Raw genomic sequence first — 19,189 nt, forward strand, 5'->3', positions numbered from 1 at the left:
AGCACTGACTGTGGAAAAAGCCTTAACCAGTTACACAGCCTGAAAAAACATTGCACCATTCGCAGCGGGGAGAGACCGTACACGTGTTCTGTGTGTCGATGAGGCCTCAACAGATTGTCCAACCTGGAGAGACAGGAGGAGACTCAAAACATGGAGAAACGGTGGAAATGTGGGGACTGTGGGAAGGGATACAGATCCCCATCAGAGCTGGAAGTTCACCGACGCAGTCACACTGGGGAGAGGCCGTACACCTGCTCTCAGTGTGAGAAGGGATTCACTCAGTTATCCAGCCTGAAAAAACACCAGCGAGTTCACACCGGGGAGAGGCCATTCATCTGCTTTCAGTGTGGGAAGGGATTCAGTGAGTTATCCGACCTGAGGAGACACCAGCGAGTTCACACTGGGGTGAGGCTATTCACCTGCTCTCAGTGTGGAAAGGGATTCACTTGGTTAGAGAACCTGCAGTCACACCAACGAATTCACACTGGGGAGAAGCCATTTACATGCTCTCATTGTGGGAAAGGATTCACTCAGTCAAATTGCCTGCAGACACACCAGCGAATTCACACTGGGGAGAGGCCGTTCACCTGCTCTCAGTGTGGGAAGGGATTCTGTGTTTCCTCGTCCCTGCTGAGACATCAACAAGTTCACAATTGTTTACAGTGATGGATTCTGCTGTTATTGTTTCTGCTTCAATTACATCCAGGACTGCATTTCTTTCTCTCTTCTCTTTCTCTCTCAGGGAATCTGAGACAGGAAAAGTGATGCAACCGTGGCGAACAAGAAAAGTTAAAGATTCCATTAGATCAAAGGAAGAGGCTCATAAAGTGGCCAAAATAGTAGTGAGCCTGAGGATTGGGAACTTGTTTTAAAATTCAGCAAAGGAGGACCAAGAAACTGATAAAGAGAAAATAGAATATGAGAGCAAACTGGGGAAAAACATGAAAACCGACTGGAAAAGTTCCGATAGGAATGTGAACAGGAAAAGATTTGCAAAGACCAATGTGGGTCCATTCCAGGCAGAGACAGGAGAGTTTATAATGGGGAATAAGGAAATGGCAGAGAAACTAAACAATGTGTGACTGTCTTCACGGAGGAAGATACAGAAATTGTCCCAAAAACACTAGAGAACCAAGGGACCAGTGAGCACAAGGAACTGAAAGAGATTAGTCTTAGTGAAAAAGTAGTACTGGAGAAATTAGCGTGGTTGAAAGTTAATAAATCCCCAAAAGCTGCTGCTCTACATCCCAGAGTGTTGAAAGAGGCGGCTGTAGAGATAGAGGATACATTGGTGATCATCTTTCAAAATTCTATAAATTCTGGAATGGTTCCTGCAGATTGGAAGGTGGTAAATGCAACCCCAATATTTAAGGAGGGAGAGAGAAAATGGGGAACCACAGACCCATCAGCCTGACATCAGTAGTTGTGAAAATGCTACAATCTATTATAAATGATGTGATAACATACGAATTAGGAGCAGGAGTAGGCCACTTGGCCCCTCGAGCCTGCTCCACCATTCAATAAGTTCACGGCTGATCTGATTCAAACCTCAACTCCACAGAGCCCCCTTAGAAAATAAATGTTGGGGAATGTTAATAATATTCTTTATTATAATAATCTTATTATTATTGTCACAAGTAGGCTTACAATAACACTGCAATGAAGTTACTGTGAAAATCCCCTTGTTGCCACACACCGGCGCCTGTTCAGTTACACTGGGAGAATTCAGAATGTCCAATTCACCTAACAGCACATCTTTCAGGACTTGTGGGAGGAAACCGGAGGAAACCCACGCAGACACAACGAGAATGTGCAGGCTACTCACAGACAATGACCCAAGCCCTGAATCAAAGTCGGTTCCTGGTGATGTGAGCAACGGTGCTAACCACTGTGCTACTGTGCCACTTGTAGATGCTACACACTGCTGCCACTGGGTATCAATGGTGGAGATGGTCCAGGGTGATCTCTGGTGTATGGGCCGGGGAGGGCAAGGTTTCGGCAATACACCAAGAGATGAAAGAAGAGGGGGAAGTGCTACCAGAAGAGTTGAAGGGTAAATGGGAGGAGGAGCTGGGGGAGGAGATCGAGGAAGGTTTGTGGGCTGATGCCCTGGGTCGGGTTAATTCCTCCTCCTCGTGCCAGGCTCAGCCTGATACAATTTAAGGTGGTTCACAGAGCGCACTTGACGGGGGCGAGGTTGAGTAGGTTCTTTGGGGTAGAGGACAGATGTGGAAGGTGTTCAGGGAGTCCGGCGAACCATGTCCATATGTTTTGGTCATGCCCGGCGCTGGAGGGGTTCTGGAGAGGAGTGGCGGGAGCAATATCTCGGGTGGTGAAAGTCCGGGTCAAGCCAAGCTGGGGGCTAGCAATATTAGGAGTAGTGGACGAGCCGGGAGTGCAGGAGGCGAAAGAGGCCGCCATTCTGGCCTTTGCGTCCCGAGTAGCCCGGCGAAGGATCTTGCTAATGTGGAAGGAGGCGAAGCCCCCTAGCGTGGAGGCCTGGATAAACGACATTGCTGGGTTCATAAAGCTGGAGAGGATTAAGTTTGCATTGAGAGGGTCTGCGCAGGGGTTCTACAGGCGGTGGCAACCGTTCCTAGACTATCTCGCGGAGCGTTAGAGGAAGATCGGTCAGCAGCAGCAGCAACCTGGGGGGGGGGGGGGCGATGGGGGATTGCTTGGGGGGATGGATGAGCAGGAGATAACGTGAAGGGTGGGGGAAACTGGCACGTGCGGGAGAGAGCCACTGTATAAAGCTATGTAAATATACCATTTTGCCATGTATATTTCTTGCTCAGTGCGATTTCGTGTTATTTTGTTACCTGGGGGGGGGGGTTGTTGTTTGTAAGGGGAAAAAATTGTGCTGGTAAAAAAGTTTAATAAATATATATATATATATATATATATTTTAAATGGTGGAGATGGTGAATGGGGTGCTGATCATGTGCCTACTTTGTCTTGTATAAAACAAACTCTCCGATTTGAATAAGACTGTCTGATAATCAATCACTTTAAAGAATTGATTAAAACCTAATAAATTTAAATAATCCAGTCCATTTGAAAAAAAGATTGTCTTTTCAAAGATATATTGGTACAAATTACATGAGATCTTTGTAGTTGCATTGAATACCTTGACTCCTTACACGGACACCTGGCTGACAAGAGGCATTAATTGGACAAGAGCTGAAATGTTTTTCTGGGAATGAAACTGTTTCTCTTTCACCCGGAATCGACTATGTGAGAGTTAAAGGCAATACCAGGCTAAATTACATTGAATATACAACATCGAAACAGCCCAACCAATCCATGCCAGTGTTTAGACTTCACCTGAGCCTCCTCTCATGCGTTCCCATCTGACTCGATCAGTGTATCCGTCTGTTCATTTCTCCTTCATGTGTTCATCCAGCTTCCCCATAAATATATCTATGTTATTCACCTCCACCAATCCCTGTGGTAGCGAGTTCCACATTCCCACCACTCTGGGGAAGAAATTTCTCTTGAATTCCTGATTAGATTATCTCACATTGATAGCCTCTAGTTTTTCTCTTACCCTTACAAGTGAAAACATTCTCCCTGTGTATCAAAATCTTTCATAATTTACAGCCCTCCATTAGCCCCTAAGCCTTGTGTTTTGATGAGAACAGTGACCCGGCCTATTCATCGTCTCCTGATAGGTTTAACCTCTCACGCTAAAAATCTGAAGACAAAAATGCTTTGTTCGCACTTGAGCTCAGCGCAGTGAGAGCAGAGATGGAGTTACAAGGAGCCTGAGAAAAGCAGATGCACTGAGAATGGGTGGGCTGGTCTGATCTGTGTGAATAAGCTGGTTAATCAGACTGTCCATGATCGGTGACTTTGTGGTCTGGGTAGTGGAGGAGCTCAAGTGTCAATCTTCAATAACCAGATTAATTTGCATTTATACAGCACATTTAATGTAATTAAATTTCCCAAGGTGATTCACAGGGACATTGTAAATCCAGGTTTCACAGATGATTTGTTAAAATTGTCCAAGCTCATGATCATGTGACAGAAAATACTGCTTCTCTCTGACTCTGCCTCTGCCTCCACACACTCCCTCCCTATTGACTGTAACACTAATTCATCCCACTATCCTCCTCCTGCTTTCCCCCCAATTCTCCTCCCCTGAAGGTGCTGACTGTCGGGTTCAATTTCACTCTCACCTATTGCCCTCCCCAATATGTCACCCAGATGTCTGAAGTTAACAAACTGTTTTCTAAGGGGGACGTCAGATTCGAACCCAGTTACATGTACTTTGTATCCGGAATGGGGTCCCTGCCCTCCACTCCCACTTTCATCCCAGTCCCAGGGGTTTGGAGACTGGGCTCCGGATGGGTACTGGCGACTGAATCTCCCATAGTCCCCCGCGCCGGGGAAACCGCTCTATTCAGTGGGGGGGGTGGGGGGGAAGAGGACAGACAGGAGCTGCGCATGTCCAAAGGAGAGGAGATGCTGCACATGCGTAGTGACGGTTATTCCAATTGCGGTCAAAAGGGCATCAATGATCACGTGACATCCGTTGCTTATGTTTTCAGTTGGCCAGAAACCAATGGGAAGTTTGGGGGACCGGAAGGACTCTGGTCCTCCAACCAATCAGAGTGCGGGCGTTGTGTTAATGACGTTCCAGCTTCATTCAGACTGAAAAGTCCTGCTGTGCGCAACATCTGTGAGTAAAACACTTTCTTTCCCCCCCCTTTCCATTTCTTTTCTCATTCTGACCTTCAATTGGTCACTTGCAGCAACTGAAGGGAAAGGCAGTGAATCCAGGGAGGGTGCAGACTCTGGAAAGCTTGGCCCAGGTCTCTCTCTCTCTCTTAAAGACATTGACATCCTTTGCTCCCTCAGCTTGACACATTTATTTGTCTAGCTAAAAGGATTCATAGAATTTCCAGTGCAGAAGGAGGCCAATTGTCCCATTGAGTCTGCACCGACCCTTGGAAAGACCATCCCACTTTAGCCCACCCCATCCCCGAAACCCAGTAACCTCACCTAAACATTTTGCACACTAAGGGCCAATCCACCTAACTTGCACATCTTTGCACTGTAGGAGGAAACCGGAACACCCGGAGGAAACCCACGCAGACACTGGGAGAACGTGCTGACTCTGCACAGACAGGAATCGAACCTGGTACCCTGGAGCTGTGAAGCAACTCGCCTAACCACTGTGCTACCTTGCTGCCCCTGATGGTCTCTTTCCTAGTGTTCACAATTAACGGGCTATTTCCCCAGGAGATGGCTGACATTTAAGGGGACAGTAAATTAATGTTGGATTGAAATATGTGTAGTGTTGTTATATCGTACAGATTAGATATATTATTGGTTCTGTAATAAAGCACATTTATTATTATTTCTAGTTGTGTAATATAGTACTGTGGAGCTACGTTATATATTTCCAGAAGAGAAAATGCTGGAAAATCTCAGCCAGTCTGGCAGCATCTGTAAGGAGAGAAAAGAGCGAATATTTTCCAGTCCAGGTAACCCTTTGTCAAAGGTAAAAAGGATAGAAAGTGGGAGATATTTATACTGTCGGGCGAGGGAAAGACAGATGAGTCAGGACCACAGAAAAAATGGAAAAAGAGTGCTAAAGGGTAGCACAGTGGTTAGCACTGTGGTTTCCCAGCGCCAGGGTCCCAGGTTCAATTCCCGGCTTGGATCACTGTGCGGAGTCTGCACGTTCTCCCCGTGTCTGTGTGGGTTTTCTCCGGGTGCTCCGGTTCCTTCCCAAAATTCCCAAAAGATGTGCTGTTAGGTAATTTGGACATTCTGAATTCTCCCTCTGTGTACCCGAACACATGCCGGAATGTGGCGACTAGGGGCTTTTCACAGTAACTTAATTGCAGTGTTAATGTAATTCTATTTGTGACAATAAAGATTATTAATAAAATAAAGATTGTAATGACAGCCCCAGAGAGAATAAAAGTGTGAAAGACCAAACAGCAGAGAAACTAAATTCAGAGGGTAAGCTGTGACAGATGCAGATGTGGGGGGAGGGGGGCATTGTTGGGAGAGAGGTAAAATGAGAAGAAGGGGTGAAGGGGGAAGCAAAGAGGACAAAAGGTAAAGAAATGGGGGATAAGATAGGGGGAAAGAGTGAGGGGCAAATATTTATATGAAGAAAGACAAGAAAGAAATAAAAGGTTATAGACAGTTCAAATGAAATGGAAAGAAAACAAATGGGTTGAGGTGGGGGTAAAGTTGTTGAATTTGATGTTGAGACCGAAAGGCTGTAGCGTTCCTAACCGGAAGATGATATGCTGTTCCTCCAGTTTGTGTTGAGCGTCACTGGAACATTGCAACAAGCCAAGGGCAGGCATGGGAGCAGGGTCTTGTGTTAAAATGGCGAGCAGGGACAGCACGATGGCACAGTGGTTAATCACTGCTGTCTCACGGCACCGAGATCCCAGGTTCGATCCCAGCTCTGGGTCACTGTCCATGTGGAGTATGCACATTTTCTCCGTGTCTGCTTGGCGTTTGCCCCTACAACCCAAAGATGTGCAGTGTAGGAGGATTGGCACCGTAAAATTGTCCCTTAATTGGAAAAAATGAATTGGGTACTCCAAATTTATATAAATAAATAAAATGGCAAGCAACGGGAAGGTCAGGGTCCTGAATGTGCACAGACCCAAGGTGCTCAGCAAAGCGACCACTATTATCTAGAAGGACAAGAGCAGCAGATACCTGGGAACCCCACAACCTGGAGGTTCCCTTCCAAGTCACTCACCAGACCGACTTGGGAATATATCGCCGTTCCTTCACTGTCGCTGGGGCAACATCCTGGAACTTCCTCCCTAACAGCACAGTGGGTGTGCAAGGAGGCAACTCACCACCACTTTCTGAAGGGCAACTAGGGATGGGCAACAAATACTGGCCTAACCAGCGACGCCCAAATCCCATAAATTCATTTATTTAAAAAAAAAATTCAGAGTACCCAGTTCTTTTTTTCCCAAATAAGTGGCAATTCAGCATGGCCAATTCACCGACCCTGCACATCGTTTTACATTGTGGGGGTGAGACCCATGTAGACACGGGGAGAATGTGCAGACTCCACACGGACAGTGACACGGGGCCGGGATTTTCAATGAATTTAAAGACAATGTAGTGAAGCTTTGGAATTCTCTACCCCAGAGGACTGTGGAGCCTCAGTCGAGAAGTATTTTCAAGACCGAGATTGACATGTTTCTCAATATTGAACATATTGAGGGATATGGGGGATAGTGTTGGAAAATGGTGCTGAGGTAGATCGGCCAATGATCCATTGAATGGTTGAGCAGGTTCGAATGGCCAAATGGCTGACTGCATCTCCTGTTTGTTATGATCTCTGTGTCCTGGACAGGAAGCAGTGAGCATGGGTCTGTCAATCAGCCTGAATCAGCACCTTCAGGAGAATTGGGAGGGTGAATATTAGGCACAGCAGAGTGAGAATGGAGGGAGAGTGTGTGGGATGGAGATTTACAGCTTTTGGGGAATGAGAGTGGAAAGAATGTTCCAGAGAAACTACAATTGTCTGTTCTGAATTTCTACCCAGTACTGACAGTGATGTCTTTTGTAAACTCCTTTCACAGGATGTTAAAAGGATAGGATTTACAGACTGAAATCTCAAACATTACGTCTAGATCTGACAGTCACTCGATTCATTGGCCATTATCTAGAAGGAGTAATGTTTGCCCAACCTGTTGGCTTCAAAAACATTTAAACATCATTGTGACTGGAAAAGCACCGAGTCACACGCACTGACTGTGGAAAGAGCTTTAACCAGTCATATGGCCTGAAAAAAACATCACACCATTCACAGCGGGGAGAGACCGTACACGTGTTCTGTGTGTGGTCAAAGCTTCAACTGATAGTCCAACCTGGAGAGACTCGAGGAGACCCAAAATATGGAGAAACGGTGGAAATGTGGGGACTGTGGGAAGGGATACAGAGCCCCATCAGAGCTGGAGATTCATCGACGCATTCACACTGGGGAGAGGCCATTCACCTGCTCACAGTGTGAGAAGGGATTCACTCAGTTATCTCGCCTGAATTTACATCAGCGAATTCACACTGGGGAGAGGCCGTTCACCTGCTCTCAGTGTGGGAAGGGATTCACTCAATTAATCAACCTGCGGATACATCAGCGAGTTCACACTGGGGAGAGGCCGTTCACCTGCTCTCAGTGTGGGAAGGGATTCAGTCAGTTAATCAACCTGCGGATACATCAGCGAGTTCACACTGGGGAGAGGCCATTCACCTGCTCTCAGTGTGGGAAGGGATTCACTCACTTATCCAACCTGCAGAGACACAAGTTTGTTCATGCTGGAGAGAAGCCGTTCACCTGCTCTGTATGTGGGAAGGGATTCACTCAGTTATCCAACCTGCAGACACACCAAAGAGTTCACACTGGGGAGAAGTCGTTCACTTGCTCTCAGTGTGAGAAGGGATTCACTGACTTATCCAACCTGCGGCGACACCAGTTTGTTCACACTGGGGAGAGGCCGTTCACCTGCTCTCAGTGTGGGAAGGGATTCTGTGTTTCCTCGTCCCTGCTGAGACACCAACAAGTTCACAATTGATTACAGTGATGGATTCTGCTGTTATTGTTTCTGCTTCAATTATATCCAGGACTGCATTTCGTTCTCTCTTCTCTTTCTCTTGGAATCTGAGACAGGAAAATTGATGCAACTGTGGTGAACAGGAAATATTCAAAATCCATTAAATCAAAGGAAGAGGCTCATAAAGTGGACAAAATAAGTGTAAGCTTAAGGATTGGGAACTTGTTTTAGAATTCAGCAAAGGAGGATCAATCAACTGATCGAGAGAAAATAGAATATGAGGGTAAACTGGCGAGAAACATAAAAACCGACTGGAAAAGCTCCTATATGAATGTGAAAAGGAAAAGATTAGCAAAGACCAATGTGGGTCCATTCCAGGCAGAGACAGGAGAGTTTATAATGGGGAATAAGGAAATGGCAGAGAAACTAAACGATGTGTGTTTGTCTTCATGGAGGAAGATACAGAAATTGTTCTAAAAACGCAAGGGAACCAAGGGACTAGTGAGCACGAGGAACTGAAAGAGATTAGTATTAGTGAAAAAGCAGTACTGGAGAAAATAATGTGGTTGAAAGTTAATAAATCCCCAAAAGCTGCTGCTCTCCATCCCAGAGTGTTGAAAGAGGTGGCTGTAGAGATAGTGGATACATTGGTGGTCATCTTTCAAAATTCTATAGATTCTGGAATGGTTCCTGCAGATTGGAAGGTGGTAAATATAACCCCAATATTTAAGGAGGGGAGAGAGAAAACGGGGAACCACAGACCCATTAGCCTGACATCAGTTGGAGGGAAAATGCTACAATCTATTATAAAGGATGTGATAACATACAAATTAGGAGCAGGAGTAGGCCACTCGGCCCCTCGAGCCTGCTCCACCATTCAATAAGTTCCTGGCTGATCTGATTGAAACCTCAAAACCACATTCCCGCTGACCCACCGATAACCTTTCACCTTCTTGGCAAGAATCTATCCAGCTCCACCTTGAAAATATTCACAGACTCTGTTTCCATTGCCCTTTGAGGAAGAGAGTTCCAAAGACTCGCGACCCTCGGAGAGAAAAGGTTCTCCTCTGCCTTAAGTGGGCAAGTTATTACTTTTAAAGTGACTTCAATTTCTACATTCTCTCACCAGAGGAAACATCCTTTCCACATCCACCCTGTCAAGGCCCTTCAGGATCTTATACGGTCCAATCAAGTCACCTGAACTTCATCAGTCACAAGCCAATCATTCCTCGTAAGCCCAGCCTCCAGTTCCAGGTATGAGTCCAGTAAACCTTCTCTGAACTGCTTCCAACACATTGACATCATTCCTTAAATGAGAGCAATACTGTACACAGTGCTCCAGATGTGGTCTCACTGATGTCCTGTATAACTGAAGCATAACCTCCCTACTTTTGTATTCAATTCCCCTCACAATAAACAATAACATTTTATTACCTTTCCTAATTACTTGCTGTACCTGTATACTCACCTTTTGTGATTCATGCTCTTGGACACCCAGATCCCTCTGAATCTCAGAGCTCTGCAATCTATCACCATTTAGATAATAAGCTTTTTTATTCTTCCTGCCAAAAATGGACAATGTCACATTCTCCCACAAAATACTAGATTTTACAGATCTTTTCCCACTCACGTAACCTATCTATATCCTTTTGTAACCTCCTGATGTCCTCTTCACAATATCTTTGTATCATTGGAACATCGGAGCCGGAGTTGGCCATTCAGCCCGTCGAGCCTGCTCCACCATTCAATACGATCATGGCTGATCATCCACTTCAATGCCTTTCCCCCCACTATCCCCATATCCCTTTGTGTTATTGGGATTTAGAAATCTGTCAGTCTCTGCTTGAAACACACTCAATGACTGAGCTCCCACAGCCCTCTGGGGTAGAGAATTCCAAAGATTCACAACTTTGTTCTATTCCCGTATCCCTATCGGTTTATTTCCCTCAAAATCCCATACAATTTCCTTCTGGAAACATTCCATCATCTCCGCTTCTACCCCCCCTCGTAGGAAGTGGATTTCAGATATTTCCCAAATACTGCCAAACTCTGGTTCAAGTCTAAGATTTTCTTCAAATGTAAACGAGAATCAAAGGGCAAAGAAGGAGGCCATTAAGCCCACCATTCCCATGCTAGTTCTTTGAATGAACAGTCTGATTGATCCCATCACCCTGCAAGTTTATTTTCCTGCAGAATCTGTCCAGTTCCCTTTTGAAAGTTACAGTAGAATTTACTTCCTGCACCTTTGTCAGGCAGTGAATCCCAAATCACAACACGTCATTCTGTTTGAAATCAAATACTTTCATGAGATACTGTGTTTGGATTTTCACAGGGTATTTGAAATGAAGTGAAAGACATGGTTGTTACATAAAATCAAGCCTCAGTCTTTATGAGTGATCTTCGTGAGTGGACTGAGTGTGATATATCCAAGTTTGGGGACTAGTTCTAAAAATCAATTACATTTATTTGAGCGTCACAATGGCATAGTAGTTAGCATTGTTGCCTCACAGCACCAGGGACCCATGTTCAATTCTGGCCAAGGTCACTGTGTGTGGGGGGTTTGTACGTTCTCCCATGTCTGTGGGTTTCCACTGAGTGCTCTGGTTTCTTCCCACAGTCCTGATGTATGGGTTAGGGGGATTGGCCCTGATAAATTGCCCCTCACTGTCCAGGGATGTGCACATTAGGTTATGGGGTTACGGATGAGTGGATAAAAGCTAATTACTGTGGATACTGGGATCTGAAACGAAAGAGAAAATGCTGGAAAATCTCAGCAGGTCTGGCAGCATCTGTAGGGAGAGAAAAGAGCTAATGTTTTGAGTCCAATGACTCTTTGTCAAAGCTAACAGTCAGAGAATGTGGGGAGTATTACCCCGTTTCCCTGGGTTTCTGTGGCTATGACTCACCTTTCATTCTCACTCCACCGTATAAATATTCCCCACATTCTCTGATTGTTAACTTTGACAAAGAATCATTGGACTCGAAACGTTAGCTCTTTTCTCTCCCGACAGATGCTGCCAGACTTGCTGAGATTTTCCAGCATTTTCTCTTTTGTTACGGGTGAGTGGATATGGGTAGATTGCTCTTTGGAAGAGTCGGTGCCGACTCGATGGGCTGAATGGCCTCCTTCTGCACTCAAGGTGTTCTATATCTATTTCTATAACACCTTTCATGACCACACAATCCCCTAAAGCTTTTTACAGCCTTTGAAGTACTTTTGAAGTTTAGTCACTGTTGTAACGTCGGAAATTCTGGGTATGCCTCATTAATAATATTTTGTTTTAAAAATCAATCACTCGTCCAACTTCACTGTTGTAAGTAACAAAGTTAAGGAAGCCAAGTTAAACTCGGAAACGTGACTGGACCTTTATTTTAAAAATTCATTCTGTATAAACCAAACTGTTTCTCGAAACTGCTGAATGAGGCGAAATTATTTAAAGTAACAAATTGTTCCAGAATTTTGTAAAGCTACAGGGTATCATATCCTGCCAAAGTCTGGCTCAAGTCTAAGACTCATTGTTCAATCCAATCAAAGTTAGTAAGAAAGAAAGTGATTGTCTTCCATAAAACAGTCTTTTTCAACAGAGCTGGTTTAGCACAGGGCTAAATCGCTGGCTTTGAAAGCAGACCGAGGCAGGCCAGCAGCACGGTTCAATTCCCATACCAGCCTCCCTGAGCAGGTGCTGGAATGTGGCGACTAGGGGCTTTTCACAGTAACTTCATTTGAAGCCTACTTGTAACAATAAGTGATTTTCATTTCAACCAGTGGATATTGTATTAACCAAATGTATTAATTAAAGATTATTGTATTAATTAGCTACCAGTAACCGATGACTGATTAAGTAATGAGCATTAATTGAGTGACAATTAAATAATCAATAATGAATCAGTAAGTTATAGTAAGAGAGTTTTATTTCCTGTAAAAAATGTAAAAGCTTAATTGCTGTGTATGTAAAATATGTGCAATGAGGATAAATATTCTGGCAAGAGAGACCTTCAAGCTCTGATTAGCCTCAACATTTGAAACTGTATGAATAAGGGATTGTATAGAATCAGATAAAGGGATAGTATGAAACAGTTCTATTGTATTCTTGTCTAAGATAATGAGAGAAGGTGTTAGTAATTGGGGATCCAATTAAATTAATCCAGTGACCAAATTGACCAATGGTCATGTTACAACAGGCCCAACCCTGACGGGAAGTAATGGTCACTTTGGGGATAAAAGTAGAGGTTCTGAAGGTCTTCCTTGCTGGCCAAGTACTGAAGACTCCCAAGGCCGGGTTCCAAGGAAATTACTGTCAAAGAAGGAGCCAGACTCCCGAGGCTGAATTCCACAAGAATTACTGTCAAAGAAGGAGCCAGAGAGGGTTATGCTTCTACAGACTGATCACCCACATGAAGTTGTAAAAGTCAATGTCTTAAAGTTTCTTTGAATAAACTTTTAAAATTTAATATAAAGCGAATTCTGTCTTTGCCTTAATTGCCTTGTCAGAACCAAAGTGAATTTATTAAATGGTAGGTTGGGGGTGGCTGAAATCAATAAATTTCCAGATAACAAGATCAGAAAGCATAAACCTTCAATTAAAAAAACTTGCATTTCTATAGCACCTTTCACAACCACAGGACGTCCCAAAGTGCTTTACAGCCAATGAAGTACTTTTGAAGTGTAGTCACTGTTGTAATGTAGGAAACACAGCAGCCAATTTACACACAGCAAGATCCTACACACACCAATGTGATAATGAGCAGATGATCTGTTTTTAGTGATGTTGATTGAGGGATAAATATTGACCGGGACACTGGGGATAACTCCTCTGCTCTTCTTCAAAATAGTGGCTGTGGGAACTATTACACCCACCTGAGAGGGGCAGACAGGGCCTCAGTTTAACATCTTATTTGAAAGAAGGCTGAAACAGCCTTCTTTCAGCCTCCCTCTGTGCTGGGACGAGGAATGTTGGATGTGATTTTTGTCCTCTGGTCCCTGGACTGGGATTTGAACCCACAATCTTCTGACTCAGAGGTGAGAGAGCTGCCCACTGAGCCACGGCTGACACTATAGATAATACAAAGTTAGAAAGGGAAAGTTATCTTTTTAAACTCCCACCCTTTGTCTCCCCTCTCACCCACTTTCCCTAAAGTACATCAATGTGACATGAAAAGGGGTGGCACGGTAATAATAGAAACCCCGGTATAAATAACATGGATTTGATTGGCAAATGTTGAAGTCTGGGTTTAGAGCCACAAGTATTGACTTCCCATTTGAGCCACGGGCACCTTTCTGTGTCTATTGCTCTTGTCAATGACAGCCAGGAGACGGAGCTGAGGCTGAATTTAGCTGAGAATAACAGGGCTTGCGCACCAGTTGGGAAACTGCCATGGGCGTCGCACTAATAGAGAGACAGGAAGGTGCTGGAGGACTGACTTGGAAATGGGCCTCCAACCAATTATATCGGTCACTCGGAGCTAAAGAGAAACCCGTCTCTTTAAATACATAAACAGGAAAGAGGCTGCAATGAAATCTGTCCCTTTTAACCTGCACAAAAACAGGAGACTCAGATTCACAGGCTGCAGGAGGAGACCATTCAGCCCATCGTGCCCCTGCTATCTCTTTGAAAGGACTCTCCCATTCATCCAACTGCTCTGCCCTTTCCCCACAGCCCTGCAAATTCTTCCCATTCAAGATTTTACTCTTTGGAAAGATACAATTGAATCTGCTTTCAGGCAGATCAGAACAACTCGCATTGTCAAAAAATAAAATAAAATCTCATCTCCCCTCTGGCTCCTTTGCCAATTACCTCAGAGGGACTCACTTTCCGTTAAAGAGCCTATCAACCTCTCACCCACTTTCCCTAAAGTACATCAACCTAATGCAAAGTCTAGAAAAATCAAATATTTTTACTGATGATCGTTTATTAATGAAACAGAACATGGTTAAAAAACAGAAAATGACTTGAGGATCAAAGACAACCAGAGTAAAAGGATGTTCACAATGTTATGAAGCCAAACGGTTTGTCTTTAATTCATCTGTAGCCTGTTCCCTGCCCTCTTTGTGGAACACCTCCGCTCAGTCCGCAAGCATGATCCTGACCTTCTGCTTGCTGCCATTAGAATTCACCACCTTGCTCTCATACATAGAAGATGGGAGCAGGAGGAGACCTTTTGGCCCTTCGAGCCTGCTCCACCATTCATTACGATCATGGCTGATCATCCAACTCAAGAGCCTAATTCAGCTTTGTCCCCATAACCTTCAAACCCATACGCCCCAAGTGCTATATCTAGCCGCTCTTGAATATATTCAATGTTTTAGCATCAACTACTTCCTGTGGTAATGAATTCCACAGGCTCACCACTCTTTGGGTGAAGAAATGCCTCCTCATCTCTGTCAGAAATGGATCCTCAGACTGTGACCACTGGTTCTGGCCACACACACCATCGGGAACATCCTCCCTGCATCTCCCCTAGTCCTGTTAGAATTTTATACGTCTCTATGAGATCCCCCCCCTCATTCTTCTGAACTCCAGCGAGAACAATCCCAACCTCGTCAATCTTTCCTCTTATGACAGTCCCGCCATCCCTGGAATCAGTCTGGGAAACCTTCGCTGCTCTCCCTCGAGAGCAAGAACATCCTTCCTCAGAAAAAGAGACCAAAACTGCACACACTATTCTCGGTGTGGCCTCACCAAGGCCCTGTATAAATACAGCAACATGTCCCAGCTTCTGTACTCGGAACCATGCTCACATTTCAGTCCTCGGCCTGCTGCAATGTTCCGGAGAAGCCCAACACAAGCTGGACCAACAGCCCCTCATCTTCCCATGAGGCACTTTACAGCCTTCTGGACTCAATATTGAGTTCAACAACTTTACACCCTGAACTCTCTCCTCCATTTTGATTTGTTTTTTTGCCGAGTGCCAGTCTGCATCTTGTTTTCATGTTTTTTTGCTTCCAGACAGAACTGTCCTTTATTCTGCCATTCCTCTGGACCAATGCTTTGTTTCTTTACCACAACCATTACCTCTCCCTTTGCCTTTTGTTCCAGGACATTTTTGACATTTAATCTCACCCACCCTCTAACCAATCCCTGACTTTCCCTTTTGTTCTACCTGACCCTCCCCCTTTCTCACCAGCATCGACTGGGAACCCATCTGGTCCCACTGCCTTCCCTGCCTGCATCCTCCCAATCGCCACCTTCACCTCCTCCACCCCCCTCCTCCAACCCTGCCCTCTCCACCTCCCCAACCTCGGGCACTCTAACCCACCCAGAAACTCCCTCATCTCCCGCTCCTCCTCTGGTGGCTCCGACTTATACAAGTCCCAATAGAACTCCTCAAACACCTTATTAATCTGTTCTGGAGCCATCACCAGCTACCCCATCCTGTCCCGCACCCAAACTCTCTCCCTTGCTGCGACCTCCCTACGGAGCTGACCTGCCAACATACAGCCTGCCTTCTCCCCATACTCATAGACCGTCCCCCTCGCTCTTCTCAACTGATGCACATCTTTGCCTGTGGACAATAGGTCCAACCTCGCCTGCAACTCTGTTCTCTTTACCAGGAACCCTGGGTCCGCGTTCCCCGCTCATCACCCATCCATCCCAAAATCTCTTCTAGCAGTTGTTGCCATTCCTCCCTCTCCTCCCGACCACCTTGACCTTAAACGGGATCACCTCCTGTTCTTCCCAGAATCACCCCATCCACTTCCTCTTGCAAACACCTCACCCAGTATCGAGCCCCTCCCCCCACCATTCACACCTCCCAGGTCCATTGAAACCTGTTTGACTGGGCTCCAATGACCGCGGCCCCTCCCCCACCACACTCCCGTTCACTAATCAACCTACGTCTCCTCGTGTGGTGACCCCTGCCAGAGTCCCCCCTCCCCCACCTCCTCAGTAACTGAGCCCCACCTCCCTGAAACCAAGAAACAATACAGAACCGCACCAGAAGGCAAAAAACACAACACACGTAGATAAACTCCCCCACTGGAGCTTGTTAATTAGTTAATTGGACTAGGCCAGTTTTCAGAGGCTGGATTCACAGTATAAAGGTGTTATACCCTCAATAACAACACGAGTGTGGAATGGTAAAATGAAGGCTTTAATAAGCAGAGAACTAGCCAGGTACAGAGACGAGTGCTCACTGAGTGCCGCCGACAGGGCGTCACCTTGTATATGGCTCCCTGGTGGGCGGAGCCGGAGGCAGAGTTCCCCAGGGTTCCAAACCTGGTCTTAAAGGGGCATTACCTATATGGTATTAAAGGTACAGTAACCATTCTTCACATTCAACCCGTTTTTAAAAAAAACACAGAGTCTGTCGAGGGTGAAGTGGAATTACATGTCTATTCTATTTGGCGGCCTGATCGTCCTCGTCGACCTTCTCAGCTCAGGCGGTGGTGCGGCGGACACAGACTTCTTTGGTGAGGGTACATCCGGGAGCACGGTGGTCGGAGCTTTCGTCCGGATCGGGGTAGGGGGTTGGAGGGGAGGGGGAACAGCTGGGGGTAGCGGTGCCGGCGGGGAGTGTGGAAGGGAGGGTGCTGGGAGGGGGGGGGGGCATGGTCGGTGTTTACAGGCGGTGTTGGGGTCCGGGGGGGGGGGCATCAGTGGGGGAAACCAGCGAGTGCCAGGTCTCGGAGGGAAACGTGTCCTGCCTTCCGCCAGGGTACGCGACGTAGGCGTATCGGGGTTCGCATGTAACAGCTGGACCCTCTCGACCAGGGGGTCCGTCATATGGCTCCTCGCGTGCCTCCGGAGAAGACCAGGTCCCGGAGTCCTCAACCAAGGTGGAAGCAAGACCCCAGAGGTGGACTTCCTGGGGAAGACAAACAAGCGATTGTGAGGGGTCTCATTCGTGGCCATGCAGAGGAGCGACCTAATGGGATGGAAGGCATCGGGTAGGACCACCTGCCAGCAGGTGGTTGGGAGACTTCTCGACCGTAGGGCCAGAAGGACAGCCTTCCAAACTGTCGTGTTTTCCCTCTCCACCTGCCCGTTTCCCCGCGGGTTATAACTGGTCGTTCTGCTCGAGGCGATGCCCTTGCTGAGCAGGTACTGACGCAGCTCATCGCTCATGAACGATGTACCCTGGTCGCTGTGGATATAAGTGGGGAAACCAAACAGGGTGAAGATGCTGTGCAGTGCCTTTACCACGGTGGCCGAGGTCATGTCGGGACAGGGAACGGGAAAAGGGAAGCGGGAGAACCCGTTGATGACGGTTAGGAAGTAGAAGTGGACGGGAGGGGACCTTTGAAGTCCACGCTTAGTCGCTCAAAGGGCCCCGAAACCTTTACTTTTTTTTAAATTAAATATTTTATTGAAAATTTTTGGTCAACCAACACAGTACATTGTGCATCCTTTACACAATATTATAACAACACAAATAACAATGACCTATTTTATAAACAAAAAATGAATAAATAATAAATAACAAAAATGAAAACTAGCCCTAATTGGCAACTGCCTTGTCACAAGTAACACTCTCCAAAAATATAATTTAACAGTCCAATATATAATTATCTGTAGCAACGACCTATACGTACTATACAGTATATATTAACAACCCTGAGAGTCCTTCTGGTTCCTCCCCCCCCCCCCCCCCCCCCTCCCCCTCTCCCCCCCTCCGATCCTGGGCTGCTGCTGCTGCCTTCTTTTTCCCATTCCGTCTATCTTTCTGCGAGGTATTCGACGAACGGTTGCCACCGCCTGGTGAACCCTTGAGCCGACCCCCTCAGGACGAACTTAATCCGCTCTAGCTTTATAAACCCCGCCATGTCATTTATCCAGGTCTCCACCCCCGGGGGCTTGGCTTCTTTCCACATTAGCAATATCCTGCGCCGGGCTACTAGGGACGCAAAGGCCAAAACATTGGCCTCTCTCGCCTCCTGCACTCCCGGCTCTTGTGCAACCCCAAATATAGCCAACCCCCAGCTTGGTTCGACCCGGACTCCTACTACTTTTGAAAGCACCTTTGTCACCCCCATCCAAAACCCCTGTAGTGCCGGGCATGACCAAAACATATGGGTATGATTCGCTGGGCTTCTCGAGCACCTTGCACACCTATCCTCCACCCCCAAAAATTTACTGAGCCGTGCTCCAGTCATATGTGCCCTGTGTAATACCTTAAACTGAATCAGGCTTAGCCTGGCACACGAGGACGACGAGTTTACCCTGCTTAGGGCATCTGCCCACAGCCCCTCCTCGATCTCCTCCCCCAGCTCTTCTTCCCATTTCCCTTTTAGTTCATCTACCATAGTCTCCCCTTCGTCCCTCATTTCCCTATATATATCTGACACCTTACCATCCCCTACCCATGTCTTTGAGATCACTCTGTCCTGCACCTCTTGTGTCGGGAGCTGCTGGAATTCCCTCACCTGTTGCCTCGCAAAAGCCCTCAGTTGCATATACCTGAATGCATTCCCTTGGGGCAACCCATATTTCTCGGTCAGCTCTCCCAGACTCGCGAACTTCCCATCCACAAACAGATCTTTCAGTTGCGTTATTCCTGCTCTTTGCCACATTCCATATCCCCCATCCATTCCCCCCGGGCAAACCTATGATTGTTTCTTATCGGGGACCCCCCCCAAGGCTCCAGTCTTTCCCCTATGCCGCCTCCACTGTCCCCAAATCTTCAGTGTAGCCACCACCACC

General features: G+C 46.4%; 1 long non-coding RNA gene across 1 annotated transcript; it reads left to right on the top strand.

The window, feature by feature from the left end:
- Positions 1 to 4,442: 4,442 nt before the first annotated feature.
- Positions 4,443 to 13,007, top strand: LOC140420700 (uncharacterized). The gene is made up of 4 exons (XR_011946519.1): positions 4,443 to 4,684; positions 5,066 to 5,205; positions 5,373 to 5,767; positions 7,581 to 13,007. It is a non-coding gene; the product is annotated as an uncharacterized lncRNA (long non-coding RNA).
- The last annotated feature ends 6,182 nt before the right edge of the window (positions 13,008 to 19,189 follow it).

Source organism: Scyliorhinus torazame, chromosome 5 (genome assembly GCF_047496885.1).
Source record: "Scyliorhinus torazame isolate Kashiwa2021f chromosome 5, sScyTor2.1, whole genome shotgun sequence".
NCBI lineage: Eukaryota > Metazoa > Chordata > Chondrichthyes > Carcharhiniformes > Scyliorhinidae > Scyliorhinus > Scyliorhinus torazame.